Source organism: Semicossyphus pulcher, unplaced genomic scaffold (assembly GCF_022749685.1).
Source record: "Semicossyphus pulcher isolate SPU_LCO1_2020_fin unplaced genomic scaffold, fSemPul1.0.p SCAF_15, whole genome shotgun sequence".
Taxonomy (NCBI): domain Eukaryota; kingdom Metazoa; phylum Chordata; class Actinopteri; order Labriformes; family Labridae; genus Semicossyphus; species Semicossyphus pulcher.
Genome location: NW_027211659.1, coordinates 10,339,070 through 10,354,535, shown reverse-complemented (window position 1 = coordinate 10,354,535; position 15,466 = coordinate 10,339,070). Strand labels below are relative to the sequence as shown.

Sequence of the window (15,466 nt, the reverse complement as noted above, 5' to 3'; positions counted from 1 at the left end):
GATGGCAGCCTACCCTCGTGTGTAACAATGGCTGCTCGCTAACAATAAGACTACAATGCAAAATGGTTCCAACCGCATGAACCCCTACTTCTGGAGACCTTGAGACACCCCTAATGTGGAGTATTTGAATAATTTTATTTATTACCTTCATGCTCTTACATTTCGTCACACATAAAATCAGGAAACGCGTGTAAAATTACGGAAAAATTGGCAAAGTGGGAGTTTTCCTGTTCGTGAGTTATGGTTTAAATATTCTTAAACAAGTAATAGTGCGTCAGTGTTTGAATTAATGAAAAAAAGAGCCAAAAAGTAAGAGTAAAATTATGCTAACCATGCTATACCATTAGCTTCAGTATCTGTTGCAGCTTATTATAGAGTAAAACTCTCGGTGCCTTCACGCTGCAGCATTATCCAGGGGGGCCTCGGTATACTTTTTCAGACTCGTAACCAACAGGGCTTACTTGGGTTACCCTTGTCCCACCAGTGACTGCATATGTGGGCTTATGTGAGTTTAGGGAGCCATGGAGAGTACGCCCAGGAACAGCTGACAATTTATGCTAGTGGGGCCCCCACATTCTCAGAGAGAGAGAGAGAGAGAGAGGAGACGAGAGAGGGGGAGGGAGAAGGAGGAAAAAGAAGGGGGGATGGAGAGAGAGAGAGAGGAAAGAGTAGGGAGTGGACAAGAGGAGGCAGCAGACAGGGGTGAGAGAACGAGGGGGGAAAGAAAGGAGGGAGAGAGAGAGGGAAAGGGAGGCTGTCTTGTTTGTAGCTTGTCAGCAATTGCTTGAGACAAGCTTCCCCTCCATGTGTGAAAGCTACTTGGCAGGAATGCTTGGACCGTACCAAGTGCAGCCAGGCGAGAGGGGGGTTCCACAGGAGGAACAGACCCCGGATTGAAGAGCTAGTGTGTGGCTGAAGTAATCCTTCGGCGGTGTCGGCTCTTTGATGTTGTATCTTTGTGGATGTGTGTGTATGTGTGTGTGCGGGGGGGAGAGGAGAGGAGGGGAGGGAGGGAGCTGTGTGTGTGTGTGTGGGTGTGAATGGAGCTGGAGAGAGCGTTCTGTATGGATATGCGCTCTCTCTCTCCCCAGCAGCAACAAAAGAGAGGGAATGAGACACCCCCCTGCCACCCTCCCTTCCTCCCCCCTCCTCTCCCCGGCTCTCAAGAGAAAGAAAGCAAAAAAAAAAAAGGAAAAGAAGATGATGAAACCTGAAGTGGTCCTGCAGTGTGAATTGTGTTGCGTGTGTTTGCTCATATGTGCATCTGCATGTTTGTAAGCGTGTGTGTTTGTGTGTGTGTGTGTTGCCGCATGCATGCCAGTGTGAATAGCTTCTCCAATTTAATCTGTTTACTAACAATCTGTGTGTATCCTGTTTGTGCTATTTCTGTGTGTGTGTGTGTGTGTGTGTGTGTGTCAAGCCCTGTCTGTGGGTGGGTTTCTTTTCCTCTTGTGTGTGCATTTGAGTGTGGTCATGTTATGTGTTTTCTCCCCAGTAGAGGCTGTTATTGTCCTAAGAATGTGTGTGTTTGCATGTGTGTGTGTGTGTTTGCATGTGTGTGTGTGTGCGTGGGGTCAATCTCCAGTAGCCTGTTGCTTTCCTGCTTCTGACTTCGCTCTTCATCAGGAGGAATGCAGACCGAGATGGATTCCTGCAGGATTCCTCCTCTCTGGCTTCATTATTCCCACTGCCGCCGCTGAACCAACACACGAAAAAAACACCCGCGTTTCTGCTGGTTTGCACAACACAAGCTGGAATATCCCACACAACCTGAACTGACTGGCCTTAACGATGCAGTTTACTTCTTTTCTTTCCTTAAAACTTGCCTCCTTTCCTCTCATTTTCTTCCCTGTTCTGTCTCACTCGTGTCCTCGCAGGGTTTTTATTCCACACTCATCCTTTGTGTGTATGTGTGTGGAAAAGCAGTCAAGTTTGAGACCGTCCAGTCAGCAGCGGCTTCTACATCACACAAGGAAGTGGAAGCTCCTCTCATCATCTGTTTCCAGGACTTGTGGTTTAAAAAAAAAAAAAGGAGGCCAAGAAATGAGATGCTTTAAATGAATTAGGCCGTGAAAACTGTTCAGGATGTCAACGTGTATTTGGGTGACAGCGTTTATGTAAGTGGAGCACTTGATTTTGCTTGTATACAGCTTAAGAGTGGAAAGTCTTCATTGGGACTTGAACGCATCGCACACACAGATACTTGCATGTTTAATTTGTGCATGTATGCGTCAGTGCACCTCCGCTCACACCTGAGTGATGCGGTAGATGTACGAGTGCTGACCTCATTTACATGTCCTCTAGAGGAGGTGTGCTTAAAAAAAACAGGGGGGACAAGGAAGGAAGAGGAGAAAGAGAGGAGAGGAGAAAGGGGGAGGGAGAAAAAATTGGTGAGAAGAAGAAATGAGAGGAAAGGAAGGGGAATAGAGGACATGAGGAGAGAAGGGAGGAAAAGAGAGGAGAGGAAAGGAAGGTTGAGGAAAGGAGGTGAGAGGAGAGTTGAATAGAAGAGTTTAGGAGAGGAGGGGAAAGGAAAAGGGAGGTGAGGTGAGGATAATATGTAAGGAGAGGAGAGGACAGGAAAGGAGGGAAGGGCAGAAGAGAGGAGAGACGAAGATGAAAGGTTAAGAGAGAAGAGGAAACAAGAGAAGAGGATATGTTAGGAGAGGAGAGTAAAGGAAGGGCGAGGAAAGGAGGTGAGAGGAGAGGTGAAAAGAAGAGTTGAGGAGAGGAGGGGGAAGGAAAGGGAAGAGGGGAGGATCAGAGGTTAGGACAGGTGAGGAAAGAAGGGAGAGTAGGGAAGAGGAGGGGGGAGGAGAGGAGAGGAAACAAGAGAGGGAAGGGAAGAAGACAGGAAAGGAAGGAAGGGAGAGGAGAGGAGAGGAGATAATGATAAAAGAAGCAGAGTTGTGCAATGTGACGTGAAATGGAGGGGATGAGAGACAGAGATGTAAGGAGAGGTTACGAAAGGAGAGAAGAGGAGAGGATGAAAGGAAGAGTGCGAGGGGGGAAAAAAGGGGGAAGGAAAAGACTAAAGGAAGAGGGTAGGACGTATGAGGAAATAAGGCAGGGAAAGAGGAAGCGAGGGAGGGCTTTTGGGGAGGAGAAAAAGATGGGGAGTAAAAGGGGAGATGAAAGAGAGGGAAAGTTGAAAGGTAAAGGGGGAGGAGAAACGAATGAAGACTGTGGCGAAGGATGGAGAGAGGGAGGGAGGGAGGCAGGCAGAGGAGGAGGAGGAGGAGGGTTGATCTCTGGGGTTTGAAGCACATTAGTATTCATGGGGAAGAGGAGGCCACAGACAGCAGAGAAACAGAGGGACCAGACTGAGAGCAGCATACCACACACACACACACACACACACACACACACACACACACACACACACACAGAGCAGAGCGTATGTATTATGTGGATTTAGATGCTACAGAGGGTCTAACCACTCCTTGTGCGCTCCATCTTGTCTAATATCTGCAGGTTAGCGTGCACACAGGCCCTGAAAATCCTCCCCGGAGACGCTTTAGTGGTCGAGGCCTCTGAAACCGCAACGCACCCCTGCCGGCCTCGGATCGAATCCCGCCTCAGAAGCTCCTCTCCTGTGTTTTCACCGCTTTCGCATCCCCTTTCCTGCCTCCCGCTCTGTCAATAAAAGCCGAACACACCGGAGGGCTGTGTGCGGATGACGCCCGCCTTGCTCTGCTTGAAAAGAAAGAAAGACCTCATCGGCTACCTACAGGAGAGGAGAGAGGAGAGGAGAGAAGGAGTGCAGGTGACTCATTTCACTGTGGGAGAGAGACGGGGCCGGGCTGGGCTGGGCTCTGGGGGGGGGGGGAAAGGGGTGGAGGAGAAAGAGGAGGAGGAGGAGGAAAAAAAAAATCGCGTTGGAGGCCGCTTGTGTAAAAAAAACTGATGGTGGCAGGAGGAGAGCAAAAAGAGAGAGAGAGAGGAGGTGGAGGGAGAAACAGCAACACTCTCCGGGTGTTCTATTCTTAGTCTGTGCTCCTCAGACTGTGTGCGTGTGTGTGTGTGTGTGTGTGTGTGTGTGTGAGAGCATGTGTGGGCAGGCAGGTGGTGTACAGCTGACAGTTGATTTGCTGTGACACCAGACACACTGGCTGCCTTGGACTCCCGTGGCCTAGATATCAGAGTCTCCTGGAAGCCCCTCGCACTCACACACACACACACACATTTAATCACATGCACACACTCATCTGTGTCGCTCTCTCTCTTTTTACCCCTCTCTCTAAGACCTACATAACATTGTGTGATTGGCAAGCAGGTGGTCTCTACTGTATGTCCTTAAGGGTTTGAGGAGGGGAGGAAAAAAACTTAGCCGGGGAAAGAAAAACAGCAGCGGAAAAAAGGAAGTGGGGAAAGAAGTGACAAAAAGAGTGGAGGAAAAAAAAGAGAGATGGAGTGAACGGGAAGACGAGAGTGAGATCCCATCATGTAAACAGTCTGAAGCAGCGCGCAGAGATGGAGGAGGCTGTTGCCATGGCGGCAGAGGCTGCATCCTTTTGTTAAAGATGTCACTCAGGGGGAATCAGGGCTAATGAGGAAGGACTTTGCGCCTGCGTGTGCGTTCAATGTGTATCTGAGCAACACGGTCTGCTGGTATTCCGGAGTTATCGGTGGTATAATGGCTCGGGAAGCAAATAAATAAAAAAAATATCCAGTGGAGCGCGTGCGGGCATGAGTGGGAAATTAAAAATAGAGGAGAGCTGGAGTCAAGCCGGGGTTACACAGAACATGTAGAGAAATGTCAGTGTCATTGGCGAGAAGGGCACGAGGAGGATGAATGTAACTCTCAGTGTGTGTGCGTGAACTCTATTGAGACGAGTGATGTGTGTGGTTTGGTGTGGCACTGTGCTGCGTAGGTGGTTTGTTCTCTCTGCTCTTCATCTCTCGGCAAATTAGCGAAGAATCAAAGGGAAACAGGTTTCATTTAATCCTACCCTCCATCTTTCTTTTCTTTCTCTCCTCTCTTTTTCTTCTCTCCGTCCTCGGCAAACAGCCTTGAGCCTCCCACAGAGTGAGCGCAGACATCTGCCTGCTCTCTCTCTCTCTCTCTCTCCTCCGTCTCTCCTTCTCTCTGTTAGAACACACACACACACACATATTTGTTTTGCTGTCAGCACCGTCATCAAAGAGAGCGAGAGAGGTCTTGGCGCCATTCTTCCATTCTACTCCACTTCCCTCACTTATTTCCCCCTCTCTTTCCCTCTCTCTTCCTCTTCCTCTTTATAGACGGGGATAAATAATTTGATCTGGAGGGCTTTTTGAAATTCCACCACTCTGAGAGGCGTGACGTTAATCTTTTATTATCTGCTCCCTCATTCTTCCTCCTCTCCTTTTCTCTTCCATTCCTTCTCCTCCTTATCTCTCCACCAGACCCCCACCTCCTCCCCCCCCTCCCCCCTCTCAGCCCCGTCCTTGCAGTATTCTAATGATTCATATTTCACATCCACTGCCTTTTCATTTAGCCTGTCTACACCGCTTCAGGGACAGCTACTCACGATCTTAATTGACTGAGGAGATAGAGGTGGGTGGCAGAGGTATCCAACCCCCTCCCTCCAAACAAGGAGGACGCACACACAAAAACACACATATATTCCTGCATCAATGCATGGGCAGGCATGCAGATTTTCACGCCGTGGTAATTAAGCTGTCGATTTTTCTTAGGGTCAAGGCAGTGACGCAGGAGAGCCGAGCAGAAACGATGATGTGAAGGAAAGGATGCTCAGATGAGGACTCGCTCCCCTCCCTCCCTTTCTCACCTCTCTCCTCCTCTCTTGCCCCCCCCCCACCCCCCACCCCAACCCATCTCTCTGTCTGTCTGTGCCTCTCTCTTTGATCTCAGCCTCTGTCCCACACTGCATATTAAGATGCCCGGGCCCCCTGTTTGGTATTCCGAGGCGGGCACCGTGGATGCCAGTCTCCATATCCTCTCCTCGCCTCTCCTCTGAAAGGGAGCAAAAACCCCTCTGTCTGTCTCAAGATGCTTATCCCGCTAAATGGGTCTGAAATAGCTGGAGAACGGGGCGGAGGGGGGGGGGGAGGCGGTGGTGGCGGGGTAGGGAAGAAGAGGAGAGGGGAAGTATTAGACACAGCACAGACGGGGAGGAGGTGGGGGAGGAGGAGGGAGAGTGATGGGGCTGATTTTAGCTGAGAGGATAATTAAACGCTATTATCACAATGGGCCAGTAATACAGCTATAGCTTGTACATAGAGGAGCCAGCCCTCCCGTGTTTGCCTCCCTAAAAGGAGGGAGGAAGGAATGAAGGAGGGAGGGAGAGTTGAGATTAATAGGCAGAGGAAGAGCAGAGAGACAGAGGAGGGGGAGAGAGAGAGAGAGGGTAAAATACAAACAGAATTAGAATAAGAGAGTGAGTGGGAGAGTTTAGTGGCGGGGTGATTGCTCAGTGTTTGGGATTAACATGACTCTCTCACCCACTTTCTCTCTCTCTCTTCCTTCCTTTCTTTCTCTCCCCTCTCCTTCTATAAGCCCTGGGGATGGCACAGCTTTAGTTAAACTGCTCTATTAAACGGCGCCTGCTGAGAAAATCAAATTATAACTTCCTTTAATCAGCGAGTATCAGTGGCCCACACAGGAGCAGCAGCCGGCTCTGACAGCACGGAGAGAAACAGAGAGAGAGAGAAGGAGACTGTGACTGGAGACCTGAGGGAGGCCGATATGAACCTGTCTCCCGTCTGCTTCCGTTCCCATGGCAACAAGATAGAGTGAGGGGGAATATGGGTTGTGGGATGTCTGCATCCATCGTTTCCTCTCGGTAAGCATTCACACACACACAGATAGCAGAGAGGAGGAGAGAGTACGCTCAGTGAGTCAGGCTGTGCTTCTGTTTGGGTGGTGTTTGAAGGTGGTGCACACACACTTACAACTACTGTCATCTATACCCCCAACCCCCCGTCTGTTTCCCCCCCTAACTAAGTACATTTACTCTATTACTATACTTGAGTACAGTTTTACTGCACTTGTTCCTTATTCTGATTCTGTTAATCCAGAATAATTTAGAGGGAAATATTGATTATTTTCTCGAGCACATCTTTAGTTACAAGCTACCTTTCAGATTAAAATGTTACCTTAATAAACATAAGATTGGGGCACTTGTTTAGCTCCGTGAGTGGAGCAGGCGTCCCATGTACAGAGGCCACAGTCCTCGACACAGCAGCCACAGGTTCGACTCCCGCCCTCAGCCCTTTGCTGCATGTCATCCCCACTCTCGTCTCCCCTTATGTCCCGTCTCTCTCCAGCTGTCTTTTCAGAATTTTCTGGATTCAATCAGTTGATAAAAACTGGGTTGCATCCCCTTGTCTTAGAAATTACATATTTCTTATTATATTATATTAAAGGGGGGGTATGATGCTAATTTCAAGCTCCATATTTCACTCTGTGATACCTGGGAAGTAGCTTAGCATAATTTACAGTTAAAAAAAACCCTCATACAGCCTCTGCCTGTAACGACTAAGTCAGCTCTGTCCCTTTAAGAAACCCCGCCCCTACAAGCCCACTTTCTTCTGATTGGCCAGCTCTCTCCGAAGCCTGCACTTTATGATGTCACAAAATGCAGCGTGTAGAAAAAACTGCTCTTACGCCAACATACTTTTACCTACAGATTTGAAACTTCACCCACATTTAGTCTGGACATCCAACATTGTAACATTATATATTTGTCTTACAATGTGAAACAGCATAACACCCCCTCTTTAATGATGCTGTGCAGACAAATGTCATTATTGCCAGGTTTATGTAAATATGACACTTTTCTTTAAGTGAATAATTGAGTGAATAATTAATGAGGCTGTAGCGACACCTTGCCTGATACGTTATGTTTAAATAAGATCAGATAAACTCCATTGATTGGGGGAAATTCACCTACAGCAGCTGAAGAGTCAGAGTAAAGGGAAAAGGGTAATCTAGGGATTATTAAAAATAAACCTCATGTTTCATTATCTAAATAGAAAAAGTAATGTGGACGTTTCCTTTAAAACTGCAAATTACTTGTAAATAAATGTAATTTCTAGGAGACAGTGTTGCATTATTCAGATTACTGTTTTACATAAGAGACATTTTCCCACGAAACATCTCAAATGTCAAAAATCAATACAAACTTCAGTGACAGTACTTTGCTTTTTCTTTCCTCCACATTAATCACCACACAGCCGCTCAGATTTCTCATGTGACCGTGTATACACATTAGTGGATCAGCATTAACAACATATTAATATAATTATAAATCAGTTTGTTTTACTGCTGCTACTTTAACTACATTTAACTGATACCAAAGTACTTTGAAAAGCAGTTTTCCATTGTTGTACTGGTACTTTAACTTCAGTAATAGACCTGAATACTTCCTCCTCCAGCCCAGCTCTCTTCCTTTTTTACTTTCACTTTAAAAGCCTCAGCCACATAAGCATAATAGACTCTTGCAATCATAAATCCTTCTCGTTAGGAGGCGATCTAATCGCTCTCGTCTCTGATTAGTCATTAACAGTCCGGTTAGCGAAATGGTGAGACGCAGGTGGGTGGGCGACTGCTCAGATCTCCTGGGTTCGCCTTGACTCCTTAATGATCGGTTAATTAACATTGTTTCAGTCCTCCAGCTTGTTTACACTCACCTGCCACGTGGAAGAGTCAGAAAACACTGCTGCAGGGGACAGTAAACAAGGAGGGGGAGGAGGGAGGAAATGATGCTGGAACTTGATTCAATCTTCTCGTGTGAAGTTCGACTTTAGCAAAAACAACACGAGAAAAAGAGAGTGGTGGCGAAAGAGAGGCGAACACAACGGAATAGAAAAAGCCAAGTGGTAGCATCTCAGTGCATCAACCATCATTAGGGATCTGCCAGGCAGTGCTTGCCTCTGTTACTCATAGCAACACTGCATACCATGATAATAGGCTGACTGATGATTGGTCAGGCTGCCACTCTCCGGTAAGTGACCTCAGCGCTGTGTGAGTGAGCTCACTGTCTCAGTATTTTGATAACCCAGCCGTTCCTAGCGGTTCTGCAAAGCCTGCTAATGAACAGACCTGAATAGGACCAGCTTGTCCTACTGTAGGAAAACACAGCTCACTTAAAGATGCAGTTTTTACGCTCACCCTCCCACAGTCTCAAGTCCAAAGCCAGCTGTTTTACTCTAAATAATCCACATGATAATTCATCAGACCTAATGTCTTTATCAATAAACTGCATCACACCTCCAACCCACCACCTGCCTCTGTGTTTCACCCAAGCGCAGGACTGTTTATCGAAGCTTTAAATAATGCAGATGGTAATATGATAAGTGAACAGTCAATGTTGGTGTCCTGCTTAAACACACACACATACGTGATGCACACGCCCCCACGCATGCAGGCAGACAGACGGATGGGCTCACACATATAGCGCTCAGGGGGGAATAAACATGATTTCTTCTGTTCTTTTATGGTAACATCGGGCAGAAAGTGATTTTTTTTTTGTTTTCCCGTTTACAAAGTATCCCGGGTTAGTCATGCCAGAGAGTTGCGGCGCTGGAGAGCCAGAACATCGACCTGAAGAGCTTTGCTAGTGTGCATGTCTAATGCAACCCAGTCTGGGAATACTGCCAGTCTACTGTTACTCCACCAGTGGGGTTTATCACACACACATGCACACACCCACACACTTACACACACACAAATCCAGAGCGGGAAGGGAGTGTATGTGTGTGCGTGAGAGAGAGAGAGACAGAAAGAGAGGGAGAAAGAGCTTCTTGGTGTGTCACAGATCTCTGCTAGCGTGCACAAACATGTCCGACGTAGCCATGGTCTGCTTGTCAAAAGTCACAAATATGCAGCTCTCATCCCGTGATTTTGTGTCCTACGTACAGTTTGTCCTCCCCCGCCGCTCACTGCCGTACAAGGCTTCCATGTTGCTGATGCTCTGCAGCCCTGTAAGATATAAGCAGAGAGACATAGGGTATATAAAGACACCATATAAGAAAGAAAGAAGGAAAGAAATCAAGTCTCATTCAAACCCAATAACTAGTTAGATTCACATACATTCAAAGAGCTACCTAAAGAAGACAACTTTGGGCTTGTGTGGATTTTTGCTCCCCCTGTGGACAGATCTGTACGTCTTAACTCTTTGTCGAACCTGTCCGTAACCCATCGGCCATCGTCTGACAACAATTTATCCTCTGGGAGTGACGGCAAACTTTGAGCATTCGGGTGTAGCCAGCAGTTACAGAACTTCCAGCTAAGACTTCCTTTTCCGTGTGTTGCATCGTTTACAGTCCAAATTAGCTTAACTTGAGAAGTGAACGTGTTTAGATCAAAAGAGAAGCGACATTCGCCCCTCCGGATATGTCTGCAAAATAAACGCTGTCGTTTCTTGGTTTCATTAAATCCCCTGCGAGGAGCAAACGTTAATCTGTTTCTGGTGACTCTCAGTTTCATTGTTATTAGTAAGTTATGCAGAGAAATCTTAATGCTGTTTGGCTTTCGCTACATAGCGTCAAACAGATTTGTCGCTCAAGTTGAGGACGGATCATTAGCTGAACTTGCATGCAGAGTTTAATAAAAAACTAAACAGTCATCAGATGACCAGGATTTCATTTTGGCACTTTTGCTCTCCGCACGTCCTATGGACATTTGTAGTTTTCCCTGCGGACTACAAATGTACTACAAACGGAAACCAGAGCTCTTGGTGAACTAAAATTTGTTTTGCGCACCTACAGATTCTACATTTTTATGTCGAATCTGTTAATAAAGATTAAAGCCTAAGTTACATTTTTTAAAGACACTTAAGCTTCACTTATTGTACATCTCTTCGTCGGACTCGGACCCGTTGGCAGCGATAACAAGCAGCATTCATTTTGGTCTGGTTCATAATCTGCCTTAAACATAGTCCATAGTTTGTTTAAATAGCAAGTTGTGATAGCAAACACTTGTCTAAGTATTTTTAAAGCAAAAGATCATAAAATCCATCAATCCAAATGACCAAAATGTGCATTTAAATACAGCAACTTGGCCTTTAACAAATTGCCATTGAAGTTTAACGTCATATTCACGCCGTGACTGTTTTCAGATCCAAATCTGTTGTTTCTATGGGCCATTGTTCAAGATCATGCGTAAAAGAAGCCCTGTTGCTAACTCGATTAAGTGACTCAACTCCTTTTTTTTTTTTTTAAATCCAAAGATTGAACACACAGAAATCTGTCCTTGTGTGTTGAAAACCAAGCCCTCCTCCTCCTCCTTCAACAGCCTCTTGGAGAAAAATGTGCCGTTTGCAAAAACATCTTCACTTTGGGAGTCTAAATCAGTTCTCATAGACGTACAGCAACACACACACACACATACACACACAAAACCAGGCCAGCTAATAATGCATGCACTTAAACACCAATTCATTCAATCCCCAGTTGTCGTGATTATACATTTGGGTTACATTTGAAATGTATCTTGATTAAATATTGAGGAGGACCACTCTCATATTGCATGTCCTTAATGTTTCACTCTTCCTCTGAGGCCTGTGATAGTCTGTAAATATGTGTGTGTGTGTGTGTGTGTGTGTGTGTGTGTGTGTGTGTGATGCAGCTGAACAAAATAGAATTTTTCAAGTTGCGTTAGTCACATTTTAATTTCGTCAGCTCCTTTGCACAGCAGGACCACTTTTAAAACCTGTCTGCACTGCTTATGGGAAGTGTAGTCTCTTATTCTGTTGAATGAATATCATCAATAACTTAACACACACACATATTATTTTAAAATTATTTAATGTGATAAAAGATTTTTTCTAGCCTGGCATCACAAGACCAAATTATGAAATAAAATGTTCCTGGACCTTCTGGGTTTATTTTTGATCAAAGGTCACAGACCACAATGCCTCTTGCAACACATATACAACATAGCAATAGGCTGCTAGGCTAGTTAGCTAGTTCCAACATCCAAATCATGCAGCTTGTAGTTCAACTTAAAGCTAAGACGTTTGGCGTCACATAATTTAGTAGCCAAATTTGTACCCTACATCAACAACCGGCCTGTTTTTTTTAATGCCTACTTAGCAGCATTTCAAACGTTCCACGTCAGCGGCGGCCATCTTGGTTGTTTACCAAACGCTTCAGTGGTGCTTTAACCCCCTCAAACTTAGAGAAATGGTTGGCTTTGGCCTGATCTGAATTAGGCATGGATGATAACTAGTCTAAAGCAGAAGTGGACCAGTTGCATCTTCCGGTGCAATTAACACGAGTCTAACCAAGGCTACCTGTTAAAATATGATGGTTTGAGCCTCAAAATTACACTAACCGGCCACTTCATTAGGTACACCAGAAAAATCTAATGTAATCCAATAGACCAGCTCAGCCATAAGATTTGCTTTTATGTTGCCTGTAATGTACAGACTTTTTTCTAAGCTGTCATAGAGGTGTTAATTCAATGATATTTCAGTGTCACGGTCATAATTGGTGGTGGGGCTGTACTGAGCTGCTTTATCAGAGGTGTTTCTAATACTCTGGCCCCCTCATGTTTTACACTCTTTTTCCGAATCTCAACAAAACAAAAGTCAACAAAAACTTCATCAAAGCAGAATCCATGGCAGTGCTGTAGCTTGAACTGCATTAGATTGTACAGGTGTACCTAATGCAGTGGCCGGTGAGTGTGTGTGTTTAATGAACTCACTTCTTGACAATAAAGCACAAACACCGACTTTGGTGTTTACTGATTTTAGTATCTCAAAGTGGAAGTCCTTTTACACTTATTTCACGAGGTCTATTTCTCCCTCACTGCAACACTGACAACTTTTGTACAACGTCTCATGAGTTTCTAAAAAAACCCTTTGCCCTCAGGGTTAGCGGTTTACCAGGCAGGGAGGATCCAGTAAAAAAGAAATAAAGGTTGAATTCTGTGAAAATATTGTTTGGAGGTTTTGGAACCAGTGTGTCGAAAAACAAGGATTAACCCTTTCTCCTTTGATTTCTTGTATTTGTGTTCTCAGTACTTGATAGAAGAGTAATATAAAAGAGCTAGACTCCCTTTAATCCAACACAAATTCGGATGTAGATAAGAAAGTCTGGACCAGGACATTTTAATGGCTGCAGCTGAATTGACAGGTTCATTGAAGGTGTAAAACATTTTGAATAAAATATTACAAGAATGTTAATAACACAAATGGATTACTATCAGCATAACAGTGACACCTGGTATTTCTTAAATTAATTTGCTAATAATTGATTTGAATTGACTTGATTCACTGATTTTATCAGAAGATACTGGAAAAGATAGAAGAGAAAAGCAGCTAAAAAAAAGATTTTCCATTATTGTTTCTATTTATATAATTAGTTGTATATCAGTGGTATTCAATACATTATTTCTATAGTGACCAAATCTATATAAATCCCCAAACTGTTTCAGCTCTTGCTGTTTTAGGCTGATGTAATGTAATGGCCATACTTGTATTTTAAAACTTTTTGCTGTTAGCTTCCAAAAGTTTGATGCGTAACTACTCCCAAGTTCTTTCATTAGAGGAAGTTACAAACACAAAGACGAGGGTATAACTCCGCTCAGTGAAAAGCTCAACAGCTTAAACCACCATTTGAGTGCGTTTGTACTTTAAAATGTGTATCTTAGTCACCCTTTTTTACCGTGTTACGTGAGGTGGACATTGGTGTCTCTTCGCTGTCCGACAGTTACATTCTCACTGGCACACAGACCTGACCTAGAATTGCTACTTAGAATTCGGGCGAAACCACCGCGCTGGAACGGAGGGGGGGACAGACGACAGGAAATCTTGACTGGGATGTAATGGAGTAGGACCACTGGAAAGCTCGGGCGAAAGGGGGGGAGACACATTTCTATTTTATAATGTTACCGTGAAAATGTTGTGATTTGATAAGTGTGCGCCATGAATCCGTCGTTCGAGGAAAGTGGAAATTAAGCTAACATTCCAGGTGAGTGCTCCTTTATTCAAATCCAGGTGGAAAGTGTCGCTACCACAGCTCGCCTCCTGGCAACGGGCACACGCGGGTCCTCCTCCCGGGGACATCTCACTCCGGTATCCGTTCTTCTCTGCCTCTGTCCCCGAAGGCTGGCTAGCAAACCCACGTCGTGTCTGGCCTGGCAGACAGTGAGCATCCTTTCAAGCGTGAATGCCGATTTTTCCAGCGCACCAAAAGCGGATTATTCACGATGTTTTCAGCATGGTGTAAAACCCGCGGAGAAATATTGGTTTTTACCCCATTATACTGGAGGACCGCCCGTGCTTAGTGAAAATGAAAAAAGGATACAATGCAGCATGCATGTTCTGCATTCTTCGGGAGTACTACACCGCTGGTATTGTATTTCCTTTATTAAAAATGTGAGTGATATGATTTATAAACGCGTAGCGAGATTATAGGCCTCGGCTGCTGATTGTGTCGGCCAGCCCTATCATCTGCCGAGCGATTTAATTGTTACATTGTTAACGGAGCTAGCAGAACTTGAAAATGAACGTTTGCTCAAGGAGGGCCTGAATTCTTTTATTCACAGACAAAGCCCTCAATTAAATCTCGTTTTGTGTGTGTTTTTATTTGTGTGCTTGTGGCCGACGTCGTTGTTCTCGCTCTCCGCCGCCGTCCAGTGCCTCCCTCTTCGGGGAAGACTTTGTTTGCGCTGGCCGACGCTCCATGAATGCAAGTGCTGAAGTCCTCCCTTCCCCCCCAGTTCTCTGGCGAAACAGGAACAACTTCTTTTAGGAAAAAGAAAAAAAAGTTCCTGGAGTTTCAAGCGCCATGGAATTACTTTGTCCGCCAAGAGTTGTCCAGTGAGGCGCTGAGATTTCAGGGGGGAAGTCTAGTCTGTGTAGTTGTTGTGTGCCTTACGTTTATTTGCAGAGTTTTAGGGTTTGTAGATGTCGGTGTATATTTTAGGACGACTTCCTCGAGTAGGCCCGTTTGTGAATAACTTGTGTGGCATTGTGCTGTGTTACCTTGGCAAGACAGGGAGCTAAACATGGCATAAAATTCGTTCAGTGTTTTAGTTTTACCAGTTTTTTAACTTGACTTTTGAGTATAAAAATATCCAAACCATATTGCATCAAAATGTTTGGTAAAAGACATCTGAAACTTGGGAATTTACTCCCCTAATGAATGAAGTCTTCCATTTTTACCTTTCATCTAGTACTTGTCCCTAAGTCCATTTATTTTCCTTTTTTTTATACAAAATTTTGCAAGGATTGAAATCAAATTTTCATCATAAGTTGTCCTGCTCATTATATAAAAAAGAAAAACCTTTAAAGCTTTGTCACAGTTTGCCTTTTATTCCGTAAACTGATGCTGTTATCCAGAGCTGCTTCTGATTTAGCAGGTAGGGGGTCCAAGCATACCTGCTAGTTGCTGAGATTGAACTGCAAACCTTCCTAATACAGGGCTCTGGTCTCTTCAATTGCTAGGCAACAATGCTGTCTGCATTGAGCGCATATCTATTGCACAGTCTTAAGGCTGTTTCATATTTGTC

General features: G+C 45.0%; 1 protein-coding gene across 4 annotated transcripts in view; it reads left to right on the top strand.

Moving 5' to 3' along the window:
- The first annotated feature begins 3,750 nt into the window (after window positions 1-3,750).
- Window positions 3,751-15,466, top strand: part of bcl9 (BCL9 transcription coactivator) — a 39,583-nt gene continuing 27,867 nt past the window's right edge. The window contains exon 1 of one of the 4 annotated variants that reach the window (XM_069663142.1): window positions 3,751-3,766. The gene's annotated coding sequence lies outside the window, so the exon portion shown is untranslated. Of the gene's footprint in view, window positions 3,767-13,778; window positions 13,924-14,059; window positions 14,331-15,466 lie in introns of those variants that run through there. The other 3 variants (XM_069663138.1, XM_069663140.1, XM_069663141.1) reach the window with 3 other exon arrangements.